Here is a 20,627-nt window from a genome sequence, read left to right on the forward strand (position 1 = left end):
ATATGAGGGAGAAATCACTTCTATTATGTTAAGCCACTTTACTTCAGGGAGTTAGGTTATGGGAACTAGCATTACTCTAATATATGGAACCCCAAGTTTTGACTCCAGCATTAAGTTGCTTCTTGGCACCTAGGCTACTACAAGTATGTACTTCCGTCTTGAAAATGGTATGGAATCTCAAGTATGTTCTATGTAACATTATTTCTGCAAATGTTTTGAGAAAGAAAGGAATTCTATATACAAATAAATTTGGGCAATGTTGTATACCACAGTAGTATATTAACCTCTCTGAGAAACTGCAGTTTAATTTCGTTTAATATGGAACTCCCATAGAACAAATCTACTTTATAATATTCCAAATTAGACTTTCAAACTTTTAGACTTTCAAGCCAGATTTTTTTCAGTGATGGCCACGTAACAGCTTCCTGAAAAATATGCCAAGATTTGCTTTTCCATCAGAATAATAGAGGAAATCGAATTTTTATTCTATGTTGACTAGTTTCCAATTACTTTTAACCTTATATATTTAAAATATTGTTTAAAGAATACCAAATAGAATAGTGAAGTATACAATATAATGAGCTCTAGTTTCAACAATTGCAACTCTTGGATAATCTTATTTTATGTATTTCTCTACCTATTTTATCCAAACCATCAGGTTATCCTGAAGAAAATATCAAATATTATATTATTTTACTTGTAAAAGTTTTAGCAAGAATCTCTAAAATTCTTTTAAATCTGTAAGACTGTTTTAATCAGATTTTTTGAGGTATAATTCACATGCAGTAAAATTTGCCCTTTTGATGTTCAGTTCCATCTTTTGAGCCATTATACATCATGTAAGCATCATTAAAATTAGGACATACAACATTTCCATCATTCCAAAAAATTCCCTTATGCCCCTTAGTACTCAATCTCCCTCCTGCTCCAGCACAACTGATCTGTTTTCTCTCCCAGTAGTTTTACCTTTCTAGAATGCCACGTGAATAGAATCATACAGCAGTCTTTTGCATCTGGCTTCTTTCATCGTGCCCAAAAGCACGACACTTTTGAGATTCATTCATGCTGTTGCATGTATCAATAGCTTATCCCTTTTAATTGTTGTGTGGGAATCCAGTTTTATGGGTGTATCACAGTTTGTATATCTATTTGTCAGTTGAAGAACTGGATTGCTTTTAGTTTTTGGTAATTACAAAAAAATCCAGTATAAACATTTGTATTTGATGGTTTGTGTGAACATAATTTTCATTGATCTTGGGTAAATACCAAAAAGCAGGATTGACAGGTCTTATGATAAGTGTGTGTTTAACTTTCTAAAGAACTAACTCTTTTTCAAAGTGGACGGATCATTTTTTGCCTTCAACTAGTAATGTAAGAGAGCTCCAGGACAGTTTTTAAAGACATAGCCACAATGTCATTATTACATACAAAAATAATTTATAATATTTAATTATTTTTTAAATTATTTTTTAGTGCTCATATTTTTCTGTTTTCCTTTGCTTCTTTTTTTTTTTTTTTTACATTTTCCCTGCTTTCTTTGAGCTTAATCTTTTATCTATCTGATTTGGATGTTTAATTCCTGTTTTGGCATTTCTCATCTTCGTAAGTATTTAAGGGTTTGAGTTTTCTGTAACCACTTCTTTTATCATGTATAATAACCTTATAGGGGTGCTGGGTCATTTGGTCATTGGTGTCTTTGTTTATGTTGGATTTTCCTAGACCAGCAGTGATGTCAGAGATTGACTATTGTATTTAATGTCTTCGTTTAAGAGTGCCTCCTTCTATGGCTACCGTGATGCTCAGTTTCTTTAAGGATTTGTTTGTGTGTATGTGTTTTCTTCTGAATCACTGTTTTTTCTTTCTTTCTTTTTTTTTTTTATGTGATATTGTGGCTCTTATCTTCAGCAGCTTCCTTTCCCTTTACCTCCAAGCCACCCAGAGACACTTCCATGTTCCATGATACATTCTTTTCCCTCAGAAATGATGCCTTCCCAGGAGAGCCACCTCAGTTGCTGCTCACTTTCTAACCCACTTTCCTCGGACTCACCAGTTGCCAGGGCTCTTATCTGCCAGGTTACTGAAACTCCACATCATATTTACTCATTCGGGGAGGGACTCAGTCTTTTTGGGGATGAACATCGATTGATCAAATCAGTGTCACAATGACACTAAGACTCCACTGCCCTCTCTTCAGTTCCACCCAATTTCCCGATTCTAAGCTCTTTTAAAATTCTCGAGCAGACTCCATCTACATGTAAATTACATTTTTGGTAATTTTTCTCCTACTAAAGTTGAAATTACGAGATATGAGAAATTTTATTTCCTTTTTTGTATCCTATATTCATTTTCAAAACAGATGCAAATTTAGGCAGTCTCTATTATCCTCTCCAAAGCCTAGAAGTCTCTTTCCAGCTTGTGTTTAACCCCATGCAAGGTCTGTGCTTGCTTTATTCACTAAAATATGCTTTGTGCCTAGCACCATGCTTAGCTTATGGTCATCGTAGTAGAAATAATGCAACATAGATAAGAAAAATTGAGAAGATCAAATTGATTTAGCCCAATACACACAGCTGCTAAATAACTGAAATTCAAATGCAGGCACAATTCCTCCCCTAAGCAAGCAATATATATTTGTTGAATGAATGAATGATGCCTTTTAAACTGAGAAGACATTTCTTGTAATACTATCTGATAGTAAAGTTATTCAGTGGGTGTCCTTGTGCATTTGAAATTCTAGAAGCCAAAATCTTTAAGATATTCTCTCCTAAACATCAAAATAGGCCAGGGTTGAAGAAAGACGATAGTCCAAAAAGAATCCACAACACTTGAAAGCCACATATGACCTTGGAGATATTTGCTTAACATTGTGACATTTGGAAACCTAGCTACACCAACAGTAAGTAGAAAAATACCTATACTGAAACCACTCATAGGAGCTCAACTAACTGCTAGGACCACAGTCTCTGCAATTTCTTCTCTGCTTCACACCAGGGTAGGCAATCGTAAAAAATAGCACCTTCATGGGAGAATTCTGAGAAAACATTCCCAGCTCTTAGAATGGTAATCTGTGAAAAAATATTGGAAAATGACTGAAGTAGAAACGATGTAAATTGTGGTTCTAAACAGAAATGTTTATGAAGTGCCAATTGTTTCTTAGATTTCACTTTACACAGAAACTCAGCCACAGTTCAGTACCTCTCTGACAGTTCCAAAGTTGTTTTGGATGAAACATTTTACATGCAGACAGAAGGACTTAAAAATAAAATTCTGAAACTGTGTCATTTTTTAAGGAACAACCAACAGATATTAAGTATATTTGCTAAAAGTTGAAAAGTCTGTAGTAGGCCTCACCTCATGAAGAGCTGGCTACTACTAAGCTTGAGAGTCCATCCAAAAGGGAGATTTTAATTATAATCAGTGGACAATTCAGTTATAAGAAAATACGAGAGGGTAAAAAGATAGCCATATATTCAGCTCAAGATGAGTTAAGGAGAATTGGGGAGCCACCTACTATTTCTCCTGATAATAAATAATAAGATATGTTAAGAAGATTATGTATCTAATATTGTTAAGACAAAAACATTCATGGATATCAATAAGAAAAATATTAGATAAATTGGCAACTGACATAAGGAGATAATTAAAAAATCATACACTATGATGAATAATCTCAAGATTAGGCAAATTTCTATATCACGAGTAAATGCAAAATAAAATAAAATGATTACTACATATTTACTAATAAATATGTAGTTAGATATTCTATATTAACAAAAAATATTTTAAAGATTTTTCAAATTAGCAATATACAAAAATAAAACCCATAATAGGCCATGTGAAACCATCATTTTCATGTATTGCTGGGGATAGCAATTTGGCAATATAGTATACTATTTCTTATAAATATCTTATCTATTTGTCCTAGTAATTCCAATTCTGTGGATTTATTCCAACAAAATAAATCAAAGAATGTAAAAATATGTAACAGAGAAGTTAACAGGGGCATTATTTATAACAGCAAAAAAGCTAATGTCATGAAAGAAATAAATACGTAAACTGTGGTACAGTCACATAAATAATTTACAGTCCCTGAAAATAATATTTATGAAGTAATTTTAATATAACATTAAAAATCCAACTATGTTAAATAAACAAATAAAACACATAGAAAAAAGTGAATATAAACATAGAAAGATTATGAGTTATTTGTTAGATTAGAACAACGTATGTTTTTCTTTCTGTCCAAATTTCTGTACTTCTAACTTTCTATAATAAACTCTACTACTATTATGATTGGGAAAAAACAAAATTAATTTTTAATGCTGCATCCGTTATTGCTCTAAAATTGCTGAAAGAGAAATACAAACTCAACATAAAGGCAAAATCGTATACATTGTTTTTCCAAATCCTAAACTCTTGTTTGTCTTTTTTTCTTGTCTCCAGCAGCAGACTCACTGCTGATACTCAGGTAATTGGCCATTATCTGATCACTGCCTTTGTGGTTGGACACTACTCTAGTAGTAACTGAGCTGTGCCTGGTTAGTTCCATCAATGTGATCAAAACCACAGTTGGATCTCCACATAAGCTTATCTCCTTGGTTCTTTTCCCTAATGACCAATTCTGCAGCTCTGATGAGGGATCAGGCAGAAGATTATCAGCTACCATTACTGCCACCACTACCCCATACATTAACTTGTGGATCAGATGCCATTTCATAAAGAAATTAAAGTGTAAAGAAATTAAATAATGTTTTTAACATACATAGTAGCATATCTGAGACATGAACTATATCCATTGATTCTGAAGACCTTATTCTTAATCTCTAGATGAATGTAATCAATCTTAAAGTAAACTGTAATCATTGTCAAATATTGAGTCTGTATTATGGAAGACATTGCTCTGTGCTTTGTGTAAATTATCTCAATTAACCTTTGCAAAAACCCTGGAGATATTCTTTATCCTCTTCCTTAGATGAATGTTGGCCAGTAATGAAGAAACAAACAAATCCTAAAATTTCAAGGCCTTAACACAAACCAGGTTAGTTATCTCACAGTCTGGTGTCGGTCCCATGTGGGTCAAGTGACTCTCCTGTGCCACTCTTCTACAGAAGGTGATTCAGGGTTCTCTACTTCCACCATCTAGCGACCCCAGTTCTGCAGGAGAAACAACAATGAGCTGAAGATCTCAGGGCAGATTTTAGGAGCCATTAAGTGTTCATATCCCATTAGCGAGAACTTCTCATATAGTCTCTCCCTACTCATAAGTGGGGTGAGTAAATTTGGAGATGCATGTAAATATTTCTTGGATATTTGGTGAGCAGAAAACAAACTCTGCCACAAAAACTGAGATTCAGCAAAATGAAGTGACCCACTGGGTCACAAAGCTAATAAACAGTAGAGCCCATGTCTCTAGCCATCACCATCTGAGATTTATGTGATCTGAGATCCTTAGCCTCCAGCCACACAGCCTGAATAGATACTGGGCTAGATATGAATTTCAGAATGTTAGCCCACAACGGCCGTTATTTTCAAACTAACTCCAGATCCCTGCCAAGTATCTCAGTTTGACACTGTCCGCTTTCTTTCTCCTCTCAAATACTATGGTACCTTGTTTCCGAATATCCATCCCCTTCCACATAAGAAGAGTATATAACACTAAACTCCCTGAACATGAGTCATGGAGCTTCTGTGTTAGTGGCTAAAATTTCCTCAGACTAGTGGAATACTTGGTCATGTTAAAAAAGCAACTTTGGCCAAATTAAATTTAAGAGTTTAATTGTGCAAAAAATGATTCACCAATTGGGCAGCCTCCCGAGCCAGAGTAGGCTCAGAGGCTCCAGGGCAACCACATGGTGGAACAAGATTTATGGACAGAAAAAGGAAAGTGATATACAGAAAACAGAAGTTTTCAGAGGTACAGAAACAGCCAGATTGGTTACAGCAGCTTGGTATTTGCTTTATTTGGACATGGTTTGAACATTTGGCCCCTTTGGCAAAAACTCGATGATTGGCACAAGGGTAGGCTACAATCTGTTTACACTTTTAGGCTATAGTTCGCGATGTACAGAGAAACCTTTAGGCTGAACTTAAAAATATGTAAGGAGGCGGCTTTGCATTAAACTTCATTTAACAGTCATATGACTTGCTTTGGTCAATGGAGTGTAAGCAGTTGTGACATATGCCATATCTAGGGAGAATCTTTAAAGCTGGTTTTATGTTTAAATACTGCCTCTTGTATATCCTTTTCCACAAGAATGCTTTGTTCCAAATAGGGGCTTCTTCTTAGGCTTGGATCTTGAAGTAAAGACCTGTTGAAGCAGAGCTATAGTTCACTGGCAGCTCACATAAAATGTGCAAGAGAAATAACTTTTATGGTTGGAAACCACTGAGATTTGGAGGTCATTAGTCACCACGGCAAATTACTTCTCATTTTTCCACAGTTGATAGCTCTTTCTCCGGCATCTCAACCAGCATTTGAGCCTTGGGCTATACTCTTGAGAATTTGAAATACCAATTATTTGCCAATTCTTTAGGAGGATGATTTATTGGATGATGATGACGTCAGCCAGGTTTGATTATTCCTTAACAAACCTGAAATCCTGTTGATTACATCTTAATTAAATACTTTCCCTGTATGTAATTGCTTGATTAAATTCTCAGAGTTTTATCATGGCTTACTATATTTAGCTTGCAATTTCTCAAAATTTGATCATCTATTGAAGTGTCATCCCCCATTCCTTGTTCATATACTCTGCCATTCTCATTTTAGAAATCTTGATTCCGATTGCATTGGGGAGTTATACCTGATATAAATGATGAATTGATGGGTGCTGACGAGTTGATGGGTGCAGCACACCAACATGGCACATGTATACATATGTAACAAACCTGCACGTTATGCACATGTACCCTAGAACTTAAAGTATAATAATAATAAAAAAAAATCTTGATTCCAAGAATATATTCCACAATCCATCCTCGCTTGTAGTTGTCAAGGCATGCAAATAAGCAAAATCTTATGTTCATTTTATAAAGGGAAGCCAGGTAATTTCAGCCCAGCCAGCTCTGCATTTGCACAATCTGCACTTTACTTTTATGAAAAGAAAATAAGTGAGCAGGAAACATGTCAATAGTGGGTATTCATTTTATAAAACGTCTTCTAGGGTACAAACTCAGTTAACTAAAGACTCAATGTAAATAGTTTATCTACTATCTTTCTTATAGTACACAGGGAAAGCTGATATTTAAACTGATTAGATTCTATGCATTTTGATGTCAATAAAAATAGTGCATTCATTTGTTTGTAAAAAAAAAAAATGTTTAGAATGACTTCTATGTCTGTCACTGTGCTAGACATTAGGGCTATAACAGAGAGAAAGACTTACACACCATCATGGAGGCCCTTATAGATTTTGGAATATAGATTGGGAAACAGGAAATTCAAGGTCAAAATGTACATGCTGGGATAAGGAGTGTATAGGCAGACATAAGATCAAGAAGGAGATGTATCAGTTGTGTTGGAACTCAGAGAGGTGTGAGAAAGGAAGGAAGTGTTCCTGGATGAACCCATCATGGTACTGCAACCTGAAGCGTGATCATGAATTAGTTGTGTATTGGGATGGAAAGTGTGGAACAGAAAGACAATGACCCCAGTAAGGGGGCAGCAAGTGCAGAGGCTTGGAGGCAAGGAAGTACATAGAGGATTCTGGGATCTGAAAGTCATTATTCTAACTAGAGAGTAGATCGAAGGTGAAAAGATGGGTATGTGGATAATGGGGTTGAAACATAGAGGGGACAAATTATATATGACACTGAAAATTAAGTATGATCCAGACAATACTTAATGAATTTTGAACTTTATCCTGCAAGAAATAGAAAAGCACTGGTATGTTTTAAGCAGAGAAATAAATATATGAGATTTTATTTTCAATAATCACTCAGATTTCAGAAGGAAGAATGAATTAGAGACAATCCTGGTGACCAGGCAGAAAAATGATGCATTAAGCTAGTCAAGAGACAAGAGTGACTGGAACCACAGTAATGACATCAGGGATGGAGAGAAGCAGGGCTGATTCTGCAAATATTCCAAAGATAAATTTTTACAAGCCTTGGTACCCAAATAATCAATAAGGTACTAGATGGAGTTTGAGCCACATGAAGATTCTGAAATTCATCGTGTCTGTAAAAGAAAAGCTTAAATTATTTATTTTATTTTATTTTAAGTTCTGGGATACATGTACAGGATATGCAGTTTTGTTACATAGGTAAATGTGATGGTTTGCTGGACCTATCAATCCATCACCTAGGTATTAAGTCCTGCATATAGTAGCTATTTATCCTGATGGTCTCCCTGCCTGTCCCCCAACACACACAGGCCCCAGTGTGCACTGTTCCCCTCCATGTGTCCATGTGTTCTCATTGTTTAGCTCCCACTTACAAGTGAGAACATGCAGTGTTTGGTTTCCTGTTATAGTTTGCTGAAGATAATGGCTTCCAACTCCATGCATGTCCCTGCAAAGGACATGATCCCATTCCTCCCTATGGCTGCATAGTGTTCCATGGTGTATATATACCACATTTTCTTTATCCAGTCTATCATCGATGGGCATTTGGTTGATTCCATGTCTTTGTTATTGTGAATAGTTAAATTATGTTTTATATAGTGCTTGTGATTTTGCTTAATTTCTGGAAGTGGATAATGTAATTATCAGTTAACTTGAATAGTCAAATAACCAGTAGTGTTCCTTCCTTAATTATTGTGACTCAATGAGAGTTCACTGTATACGTGTGAGCTGAACAGTAATATTTTCAATAAATGGAAATTCATGAGGTGAAATTGTTGTGAAAGATCACTTGCAAATAAATTAACTTGAAAGGTCTATTTACATTCTAATACCACTGATTAACAAGAAATATTTATCATGGGAGAAAGAGGAGAGAAGAGAAGAAATTTTGCTAATTAAGCCAACTGAACATTTATTCCCAGTAATTAATGGAATAGAATCCATGGACTAACTTCACAAATACATACTAAAAATATGCAAAGTGCATTGTAAGTGCTCAATAGATGTCACATTAAAATAAGCCTGGTTAATATTCTACATGGATTTATACGTTTCTAAAGCTGTGCAAATACAATCAACCTAAATCAGCACTTTTCAAACTTTAATGATCACACTTTCAGTAGCAAGGACCTAAAGAACATGTTAGTAGATGAATCTCCTTTGGACACGTCTGTGGGTAGAAAAATTGATATTAATAATATCTTTTTCTGTTCATCTTACATTACTGGACTCTAAGTTAGCAGCAAGGCTAAAAGAGTCTACTGTGTTTTATGCTTGACGTTCACTGCACAAGCCCAGCCTCATTTAACAGATTGGGAAAATGATTTTAGAAGTTAAAGGCGATTTTCATGCTATTCATTTTTCGCTTTTTCCACATGTATGCGGTTATGCCTATGCAGGAGTAATCACTGTTCACTCAATTGTATTTTGAAGATGGTAATATGCAAAAGTCATTGCCAGGATAAGAATAAAATATCAATTGCTTTCTTTGTTCATTCTCTAACAGCGTCATCTTGTAGACAGAATTACAGGCCTAATACAACACTCAGAAACTGAAGAAGACGAAATTCATGCATCCTTGAATTGATCTTGATCGTTTCTGCACAATTCATCAATCAAGGAAAGGATAAATAGATGGCTGGCTTTGTGAGCCTGCAATTTGCTAGCTGTTTAGGATGCCTGATTTTCACATTCAAATTGCTGCTATATTTTCAATCATTAAAAAAAAAAAAAAAAAAAAAAAAAGGCCGGGCACAGTGGCTCATGCCTGTCATTCCAGCACTTTGGGAGGCCGAGGCAGGTGGATCACGAGGTCAAGAGATCGAGACCATTCTGGCTAACATGGTGAAACCCTATCTCTACTAAAAATACAAAAAAAAATTAGCCAGGCGAGGTGGTGGGTGCCTGTAGTCCCAGCTACTCAGGAGGCTGAGGCAGAAGAATGGTGGAAACTTGGGAGGCGGAGCTTTCAGTGTCGTGTCACTGCACTCCAGCCAGGGCAACAGAGCGAAACTCCATCTCAAAAATAATAATAATAATAATAAAAGACTTTTTAAGAAATAATGCCTCTGGCCTGCATTGTAAGGTAGAGGGATTTTTTTTTTTTTGCACTGTTTAGGATGACAAAATTATACTGAAGGCTTATAAACACATTCAAGGAAGTAAATAGTTTTTGTTCCTTGAGTGTTAGTCATGCACAGAGTTATTCTTTAAATCCCCTTTAGAAGTGAATCAAAAACTCTAAACAGTAATTTTGGCCATCTAGTAGATTATTTCTTTAAGATTCAACTATTTTAAGTCATAGGTGCGAGGATTAACATATAGGACACAATCAGTCTTTGAGTTGTGTGTCAGAAAATTCATCAAAATTAAGGACATCTCCCTTACCATGCAACTGCTTTGATTTCTATAATGACTAAGTGAAAAGTTTTCCTAACTCTATATTTCCTAGTCAAGACATTGCAATGAAGCATTGAAATGCTCATGCTTCTTCCAAGACTCAATAATTGCTTGATTTTTACTTTTCTAAGGTCTGACCAGTCCTGGATTTTTGACTATAATATTTCACTTAGCATTAGGAACAGACTGAGGGATTTGCCCATTCCTCAAAGTCAAACTTCATTAAGCAAGACTGGCTAACTCTTTCTAACGGGGAAGATGCTCTGTCTCCTTTGATTAACCCCAAATTGGGCAGAATTCGTGTTTCAAAGCCAGAAACTTCTGAAAATAAGAGGGATAGGGGAAGAAGCTACTAACAAACCAGAACAACAGGCAGGAACCAGGCTCTCTTGGGCAAACTGGAACATTTAAACACCTCCATCTGAATTGACAACCAATCATCAACTCTTGTATCATTTGTGACACCAAAGGATAAGTTCTCCTCACTATTCTCTAACTAAATGAAAGATACTGTAAGTGTTAAAATACATGATATTCCTATATAGATGTAAGGGCAAATTTATTGCGATTGCTTCTTATAATTTCCTTCATTTCAAGCACAGTGAAGAACAAATAGGCTATAGATCACAAAGGCAATCTTCCATTAACTTTGTGTAATTTGGCTTTGGGTAAAATCTCGGACATCAGATAATTAGAAAAATGTTCAAAGTACAGGTATTCTGTGTTGTCAATTCTGCACTGTTTCTTTTTCTTTAAAAATCAATTGGCAATAAAAAGAAAGAGGTTGATGTCTTCTAAAAATTAAGGCACTCAACCAAGGCTTTTGTTTGTGTGTAGGCCAGTCCACCTTCTCCTAACTGGTACTCCTAACTGGTAGGAGTTATTCACACAGAAGTATTATTTAGTTCAGTAAAGAGTTTTAAGTTAGCACCAACAGAGAATAAATGACTATTCAAGGCTCACAGTTCCAAAACCAGAGTATGTTCACAATGATGATTACAGCCCATGCAATTTTAATATGAGAATCACCAATCTCCCTTAGATTCATCATAGAAAAAGCTTATTGATGAACACACAAAACTATGTAATTTAGAGAGATATGGTTTTCCAGTAAATACTCTGAAATAACTGCATTGTAAAATACTAAATGGCCCAGGCCTAGAGAGTTGGTAGCATAACTCAATGACATCTGCAAGAATATCTGACAGAAATAGTGATTTCAGATTTGAATAATTGACCTCAGGGAATTCTTTCTGTTGACCTTCTTCAGAGAATAGGGTAGAATTGTTTAATTTCTGACTATAAAACTATATTATTAATATAAAGGAAACCAAATGTTTCTCTTCCATATTATGGGATTATCAATTTTTGTTTCCCCAAGTGGCTTCAAATTATTAAGAAATAGTTAAAATGAAGAGAGGCCTGAAAAATAGCTATCTCCCTTTTCTCGAAATTATTAGCTGATCTGTCAGGGGATACTTTCTGATGGTTTTTTCTTAAAACCACATTAAGATTCACCTGAAACAAATGACCTCATCTAGATTAGCTGTCAGCTCTGCATTTACTTGCATTATCTCCAGAACACAAGCTGTTACTTGGTGGATTCACTCAAACAATGAATTATTTCAGGAAGGAAAGAAAATTAGTCAACCTGATTAAGGAAAATGAATAATTGTTTGAAATGACCAGGAAACAAAGTGGTAACAAATACTCCAGAAGTTCCATGGGCAAAGGGCTCCTATATTTAATAGCTCCATGAATAAAAGTGCCTCATTGCTATAAATACCAAGAAACAATGATTTAATATAGCTGCAATTCTGTTTGTAAATAGCTAGAAACTTGTTTTCATAAGATAAATATTTTACTTGAGTTTGAGAGGTCATACTTTTTTTTTTTTTTATTTTGAGGAATATTGACCATTATACATTCTCAGACCTATGTGTCTCCACATCATATAAAACTGTGGTGTTAATATGTGTACGTGGTTAGGAGAAAAAGAGTGACATAGAACTTGGTAGAACCCTCCCTAGAGGCTAGCATTCAGAAACTAGGCACAATATGGGCCATAGTAAAAAAAAAAAAACTGTGGGTTGTTACTCAACAATAGGTGTAAAATCAATTTATAGAGTAAATATAACCATTTTAAAAAATTGAATGCAGTAGAAAATATCTATTTCACATGTAGTAAGAACAGTAAAGGTAAGCAATTTTTTCAGCTTATGCAAATGAATAGGTATATGGACACTGGTTATAACATCAAATATTATTCTTTCTGTAGGATACATTAATAAATGTTTGAGCTCCCTGATTTAGAGAAGCATATGGTCATATGATATGACAGATGTAGAGATGAAGAGTGTGATAAAGTCCTTTCCCCCTAAATCTTTTGTTACGTGTATGGTTCAGGTAACCATTAAAGTGACTTTTGCCAATAAAATCTCAACTGCAAATAAAGGGTAAAATTCTAATATATGATGTAATAGAAAGTGGGGGATGTCACATTAGAGAAATGAGAAATAAGAAGTCTGGATGTGTGACACTATAGATGGATGAATGCTGATAGTAAATTGATTATGAATTAGTTCAGTCTTCTCATTTATCAAAGATGTGATGCAACTACTTACTGGAACTTACATGCTATATTAGTTTTCTAGGGTTGGAACTCTACATGCTATATTAGTTTTCTAAGATTCCCAGTTTGTTGTACAAACTAGGAGGCTTGAAACAATGTAAGATAATTGCCTCACAGTTCTGGAGGCAAGAAGTCCAAAATCAAGTTGTGGGCAGGGAGGAGCTCCTGTGAAACCTGCAGGGGAGAATCTCTTCTCTTGCAACATCTAGGGTTTAGTGGCAATCCTTTGACTTCCTTGGTTTGTAAACGCATTATTACAGTCTCTGCCTTCATCTTCACTGGCCACTTTCCCTCTACATGCCTCTGTCTTCACATGGCATTCTCCTCTCTTATAAGCACATAAGTCTTATTAGATTAGAGTCTATGCTACTCACATATGACCTCATCTTAGCTAATTATATCAGCAATGACCCTATTTCCAAATATGTAAAATTCTGTGGTACTGAGGGACAGGGCTTCAACGTATCTTTTAAGAGGACACAATTCCACCCATAATCCATGTCAATACTAAAGATGTTGGGTCACTAGCAATTATCTGTTCCTCTTCCCTTTCCTTTCTTCCTAGGAAACCCCAAGTACCAGAACACAAGATAACTGCTCTGATTTGCTCTCCCTCAAAATAAACTATTTTTAAATTGTCTGTTACTCTTAGATTTAAACAGTTGTTCCTGATGTCAACTGTCAAGTTATCACTCATCCAGATGATCATTCTAACCACACTTCATCTGCTTACACATGTTAACCTGGGAAGAGAAGCTGGGACTTACTCTATGGCAGTACTCCTCAAGTATGGTCTGTGGACCGGTGGTGAGACTGGTTCCCCTGGCCATAAATTCCAGTGATAGAAAATTAATTCCCCGGATAGAATGTTAAATGATTTGTTTCTTCACAAGCTCCATGTTCTCTCTCCCCCAGGTAATAGGAATGAGTGGAGACATTATTCCACAGGAGCTCTTCTTTTACCTAAATGTGTTGTGGTGTCGATTTGATATAAGAGGTAGAAGTTTCCCAGTTAGGCTTGAGTCTAAGCCACATTTTCTAATCCAGTTTAACCAGATATTTACGTTGGGATTTCAGGCATTTCCCCATATTAATAAGGCCCAGATATCCAATGTGTAAGTACTTATCCTTTTTTAGTAAGGGCAATAGAAGAGATTTTTATATTAAAGAGAGAGACAAAGCATACTAGCATGCAGAATGCCCTGTAGCTCTTCTGTTCAGGATAGAAAATGTATTTGAATCCCCCTTGCCATGGTATTCCCTGACCAGGCTCATGGCTATTTGTGGGGACACAGTACCAGTTGATAGCATCTTCCAGAGAAGAAAACCGATGAGCAAATGCTGTTTCAGCAGTAGGCTGAGTCAACTAGGCATATTCAACATGCACTATCTGCGATGAGCCTGTCTTCTTGCTTGGTCTATAACTATAAACTCTGTCTCTTACATGGAAACCCTGCTGACCAGGCCTCCATCACTTCTTACTACAGCTTCTGCCCTTGTTTCCCAAGTGCAGGCTGCATCTTAACAGCTCATAGGTCTTCCCAGGACCTGCCCTAGTGGTTTATGGGAAAGCACTATGATGTTTAGTAAGAAACTTAGAAATCAATTGATGTCTTTTAGTTAATTATATGACATGGGTGAATGGAGGAATAGTGGATACTACTATGAACCACCTCTGAATAAGCACACAGAATAATAAATATACACATACACATATATATATTTACATATATATATACACACACACACATACATATTGTATTAGCGTTCTCTAGAGGGACAGAACTAATGCAATACACACACACACACATACACACACACACACACACATATATATATATGAGTTTATTAAGTATTAACTCACATGATCCAAAGGTCTCACAATAGGCTCTCTCCAGGCTGTGGAGCAAGGAGAGGCACTGTGGGTTCCAGAACTGAAGAACTTGGAGTCCAATGTTTGAGGGCAGGAAGCATCCATCACAGGAGAAAAATGTAGGCTGGGAGGCTAGGCCAGTCTCTCTTTTCACATTTTTTGGCCTGCTCATATTCTAGCTGTGCTGGCAGCTGATTAGATGGTGCCCACCCAGATTAAGGGTGGGTCTGCCTTTCTCAGCCCACTGACTCAAATGTTAATCTCTTTTGGCAACACCCTCACAAACACACCCAGGATCAATACTTTGTATTCTTCAATGCAATCAAGTTAACACTCAGTATTAACATATACATATATATATACACACACACATTCACCTCTTGCGCTCAAGTGATCTTCTTGCCTCAGCCTCCCCAGTAGCTAAGGACTACAGGTGCATGCCACTGCATGCAGCTAATTTTTTGTTTCTTTTCTTGTAGAAATAAGGTACTTTTTTGTTCCACAGACTGGTATTAAACTCCTGGCTTCAAGCAATTCTCCTGCTTGGCCTCCCAAAGTGCTAAAATTACAGGCATGAACCGCCACGCCCAGCCCAGATTTTAAAATTTTTAGCTGACAAAGTATTTTGAAATTTTATTTTGAAAGAAATAAAACTGACAGTATGCCAAAATAAATATAGCTGCTGTATAAATTGCAGGCATTCTGTGAAATGTATTCTAGAAGAAAGGGAAAACAAATAATGATGTGTGTCAGAAATATCAAGTCAAGAATCAAATAGAAGGCAAGGCGAAAGTTTCAGAAAATGAAATGACCTATCTCTATTTCTTCCCCACCCCATAAACATATGTAATGTCCTGCTATGAGTGTGTGGGGGGGGTGTGTGTGTGTATGTGTGTGTGTAACACAAAACTGGCTTTTTGCTCCCAATTATCACAATACTCTCAGCCGTGCCTCATTCCCCAACTATTTCTGGTTTTATGTTACACAGGTAGTACCAACCAATTCTGTTCCTACTGACATCATTGCTCATTATCCAGAATCATTTTAACCCTAAAAAGGAAAAAATATCCTTTATTGAATGCTATTAAAGAACAATTTTTTAAAAAATATAAATTATGACTCATATAAATATAAAAAGAACATGTCAAAAATTGACATGTTAATGAGGAAACAATAAAGGTGTTCAAACTGGTTCAATAAAGGTGTGATTTATATAGAGATTTATATTCTGTACTGAAAAGGAATCATTTGCACAGCAAAGAAAAGAAAATATTCCCATTATCATCAATTTTCTACAAGTTAATGTCTGTCTACAGAGTTGGATCATAGTCTAGCAAAGACAAAAGTGCACATCTCTAAAGGACAGACAACTCCCAAGACTCTACTTCAGAGCATTCCAGTGAAAGAATGTCCAGTAGTCTCTTTTGCCTATTCCAAAGTCTTAAATATTTCCTATGTGTAATAATACATGTAGATTAGATAGATAGATAGATAGATGATTGATAGATAGATAGATAGATAGATAGATAGATAGATAGATGATAGATAGATAGATAGATTGATTGATTTTTGGGGGGAGTGTTAGAGACTCTCTAACTTTAAAAAAGAGACAGTTGATGGAATTTCATCTTCCACTATTTATTAGAACAAACAGTTAGTAAAGTCAGGTCTCAAATAGCTGTGCAAGCTCCAAGGACTCCATATACATCTCGTTCATGAATAAGGCTCAGAGCTCCCTTAAAGGGCCCTTCTCTGCCAACTTGAAAGCCAATCAAAATCAGAGCTGCTTCTCATGGATTACTTTCCAATATTTGTACATCAGAAAAAGGGATGACTTTTTATTGCCTTGTTGACATCTAAGTCTCACTGGAGGAATTTAGGTATATATTTTTTAATAAGTTGCTCTGTTTTGCTTGTAAATAGGTTGAATAATGAAAATTCCTAAATATTTTTGTAGGTTAGGCCTCAATGAACACCACAAGATACATCTAATTCATCTGCTATAATAATACATTTTAAACCAAAGCATGTTAAATTGTTTTTATTCTTCTTTTTCTAAGGAAAAGTCAAAGGCATTTTCATATCCCTTAGAAAGTTTGCCATTTTCTCATTCCTCTCACACATCTTAAATGCTTGAGTTAAGTGTGCCTCCAGTGAGCTAAGACAGTACACAGTTTTGTTTTGGTTCAGTTTTATCCAAAATTATAGAATGTAACACTAGTTGTATATTTGGGAAGATAATAATTAGTCTAGGCAAAAGAAAGGCTGACGTTTAGAAACCTTAGTTGGTCCTGGAATTGAAACATATGGTAATGATCAGAAATCCATCTTAACCTTGAGCAACACTGAAAAGCACAAAGATATGGATTAACCATAGAAAGGTCTAGTTCTGCCTGGCACTAGTTCATTTCTGATTATGCCTACATTCCAGATGGAAGACAGTGACCACTAGACCTCCATATCATTTTTCAAAAACATCCACTCAATATTATCTTCGGGGGAAAAATTGTTTGGGTTCTTTCTTTTGCATGGGCTGCCTCCTAAATTCAAGTCAAGTCATTTCAGATGCTACGTTAAAACAGCACAGTGGTACAATGATATACTATCATGATTTTATAAATTACCTCTGTGTTACAAATTATCTCTGTGCTAAGGAACTCTACTTCTACAGTTTGTTTAATTTAGCATAGCTGAATCTTCTTTGAAAGCTATAAAATGAATTTTGACCCAAAGCAACAAAATACCCTGGAGATATGCTTGTGAAATTGGTCCACATTCCAAGAAATGAGAAGTGATGTCTACAGGAGAGTGGTAAACAATATTTAATATGAGAGTAAGCATTCAGTTTTCCATCTAGTTAAAGGTAGAAAGAGTTACATGGAATTTTAGCATCTTTTTAAAAAGGGGTTTATGAAATATTTCTTTTCATTGTCAGATTCTGGCTGCTTCTATAATGGAAGTAATCAGTGTTATTTGTTAGAAAATTGCATTTGTGATGGTAAATGTCTTTTCAGATGCCTAAAATTTATCTGCTTCTCTGCAGTTACAAATCCATCTCAATTTATTGCTTTATGTGATTTAAAAAATATAATTAAGTGTGATGTTAATGTATCCTAGTTTGACTCTCTTGTATTTGATCTGTGGAATGCCATTTACTTCTCTGGAACTGGTTATAAATTAGGCATAAGCACCTTTTTCTGGAGTCACAGAAACTTTGAAACCCTTATATTTGATTAGTAGTAAGTGATAAGTTATATTTCACTAACTGTACTGACTATTAAAAGAAAAAGTCAGTGAGTCTTTTCACACTTTTATATGTACAGAGATTCTGTGAACTGGCCCACAAATGTGATTACAATTCCCAGCCTACATTTCCATGTGAAGCAATAATGCAGATAGATGTGCACAGTCATACTCTTAACCTGGGCCCTCCCTATGTACAGAACACCTCTGTGAAACACACGTCGAGTGTCAATAAAAGCATTTGCAAGGGGTTCAGGTGCTAGTAAATCTAGAATTTGTTATATCCCTCACAAACATGCAGGAATTCTAGACCCCCTAGCACACACATACCACACATTGATAATATCACTCAGCGAGCAGAAGTCGGAGAATGTGCAGAGCAGGAGAGGAAGGCTATTGCTGATGTAACTGGTGGTTATGGCTTGCTTACTATAGAGCATATGTTGAAAGAGGACCGATATTCCTCATGTTCTTAAACCAAAGAATGCTATAAAAGTTGAATTTAGGAAAGCCAGTGAAGCTCTCTACTGAAAGCATGTACTGTGAACAACCACAGAAGGTGAGAATTCTCTATAGAACAAACCTAATCAAAATGAAATATCCCTCTTGACACAAAGAAACATGAGAAATAGAATGAGTTGGGACAGGGACCAATGAATAATGAAGGGCATAAATGACATGGAAAGATGAGGACACATGAGAGAGGGTCAGAGGTATTTCTGCCAATCCTTGGGGAAGAGAGATGGAAAGTTAACATTAGAACCACATTATACAGTGCATATAATTTGCTAGATTATCTATATGAAATACTGCATATAGCTCATACCCTCAGAGGCATGAGCTCTGCAAACCCTATTATTCTGGTTTTCAGTGGAAGATCCACAAGTGACTGCAGTCAAGGTTATAGTTCCCAATGCAAAGAGGTGATTTGGAGTACGTCTGCTCCCACGAGTAATTGGTAAAGTGATGGTCAGCACAGAAGAATACTGGCACAGCTCATTCAAATAAACATCATTATTTTGACTAATTATTTGACCACACACAGTAGAAATCAAGATATGAAGAGAAGTTGATATGATTTGACTCTGTGTCCCCACCCAAATCTCATCTGGAATTTTAATCCCCACATATCGAGAGAGGAACCTGGCGGGAGGTGATTGATTCATGGGGGCAGTTTTCCCCATGCTGTTCTCGTGATAGTGAGGGAGTTCTCATGAGAGCTGATGGTTTTAAGTGTGGCACTTCCTCACTATTTCATTCACTCTTTCACTCACTCTCTCCTGCTGCCATGTAAGACATACCTTGCTTCCTCTTCACCTTCTGCCATGATTGTTAAGTTTCCTGAGGTCTCCTGAGGTATGTAACTGTGAGTCAATTAAACGTATTTTGTTTATAAATTACTCAGTCTTGGGTAGTATTTTTATAGCAGTGTGAGAAAACAAAGATAGGAGGAACATTTTTTTTTTAATTTAGCAGGATGTGAGTACTAGTAATTTATTTTTATTAAGAAGTGGTGAATTGATCCGGCTTGACTTATTATATCAACAACTTGTTCTTGGTACATCCAAGTGCAGGCTTTCACAAAAATGTGAAATTAGGAGAGGGAAACAAACAAAACAAACAAGAATGCTCTCCTTTTCCCTTTAATCCTGGGAAACCTCAAGGGAAAACATTTCATGTTACACAAATGTTATGAAGTTATAGATCTTATACAGATGGTTCTTTCTGCTGAAACTAAAGAAATTGCCTGCAGTCTTCAAAGATGCCCTCTGAAATACCTGTCTCTTTCTTGTATTTGTCTTGCAATTTCATCTCCATTATTTGGGGGAAATTTTCATTCTAAAGTTATGATAAATAGGCCCACAAGGCATAGTAGCAAGTGAGAGTCTTAGAGTTTCTCTTTAGCGGACACTGATGATTCCCCTAACCTTCTCTGTGCATCCTTTTTCTACTTGCTTTGCTACTAAATGCTCCTACATCAGATTACTCTGGAGAGAGGAAAGTGCCTGGACCAGTCACAGACTGACTTATGAGAGAGCACAGAATGTTAGCTTCTTTGCCCCAAAGCAAAATCTAAATCTGAGGCTTCACTGCAAAATGTGCCCTTGCCTGGTTTCCTGTCTGTCCCTAGCCTGCTTCCCTACTCCTTTACTGGTTTCGCCTGAGAGCATTTCCATCTTAATCACTTGCACTCAGGTCCTTGGACCAGGATCTACTTCTGGGAGAACACTACCTAGGGCAGAGTTAGAAAACTCCAATTTGAAACCCAGTTAGACTTGTCAGCTGTGAAGCCTTGAAGTCCTTGATTTAACTTCTAGACATACCAGTTTTTTGTCTGTAAAAACTTCATCTCTTTTCTTTGGTTGCAGGACCATTGTGAAGAAGGAGCTGATGTATGTGAAATACTTAGCATGGG

This window comes from Piliocolobus tephrosceles, chromosome 9 (assembly GCF_002776525.5).
Source record: "Piliocolobus tephrosceles isolate RC106 chromosome 9, ASM277652v3, whole genome shotgun sequence".
Classification (NCBI taxonomy): domain Eukaryota; kingdom Metazoa; phylum Chordata; class Mammalia; order Primates; family Cercopithecidae; genus Piliocolobus; species Piliocolobus tephrosceles.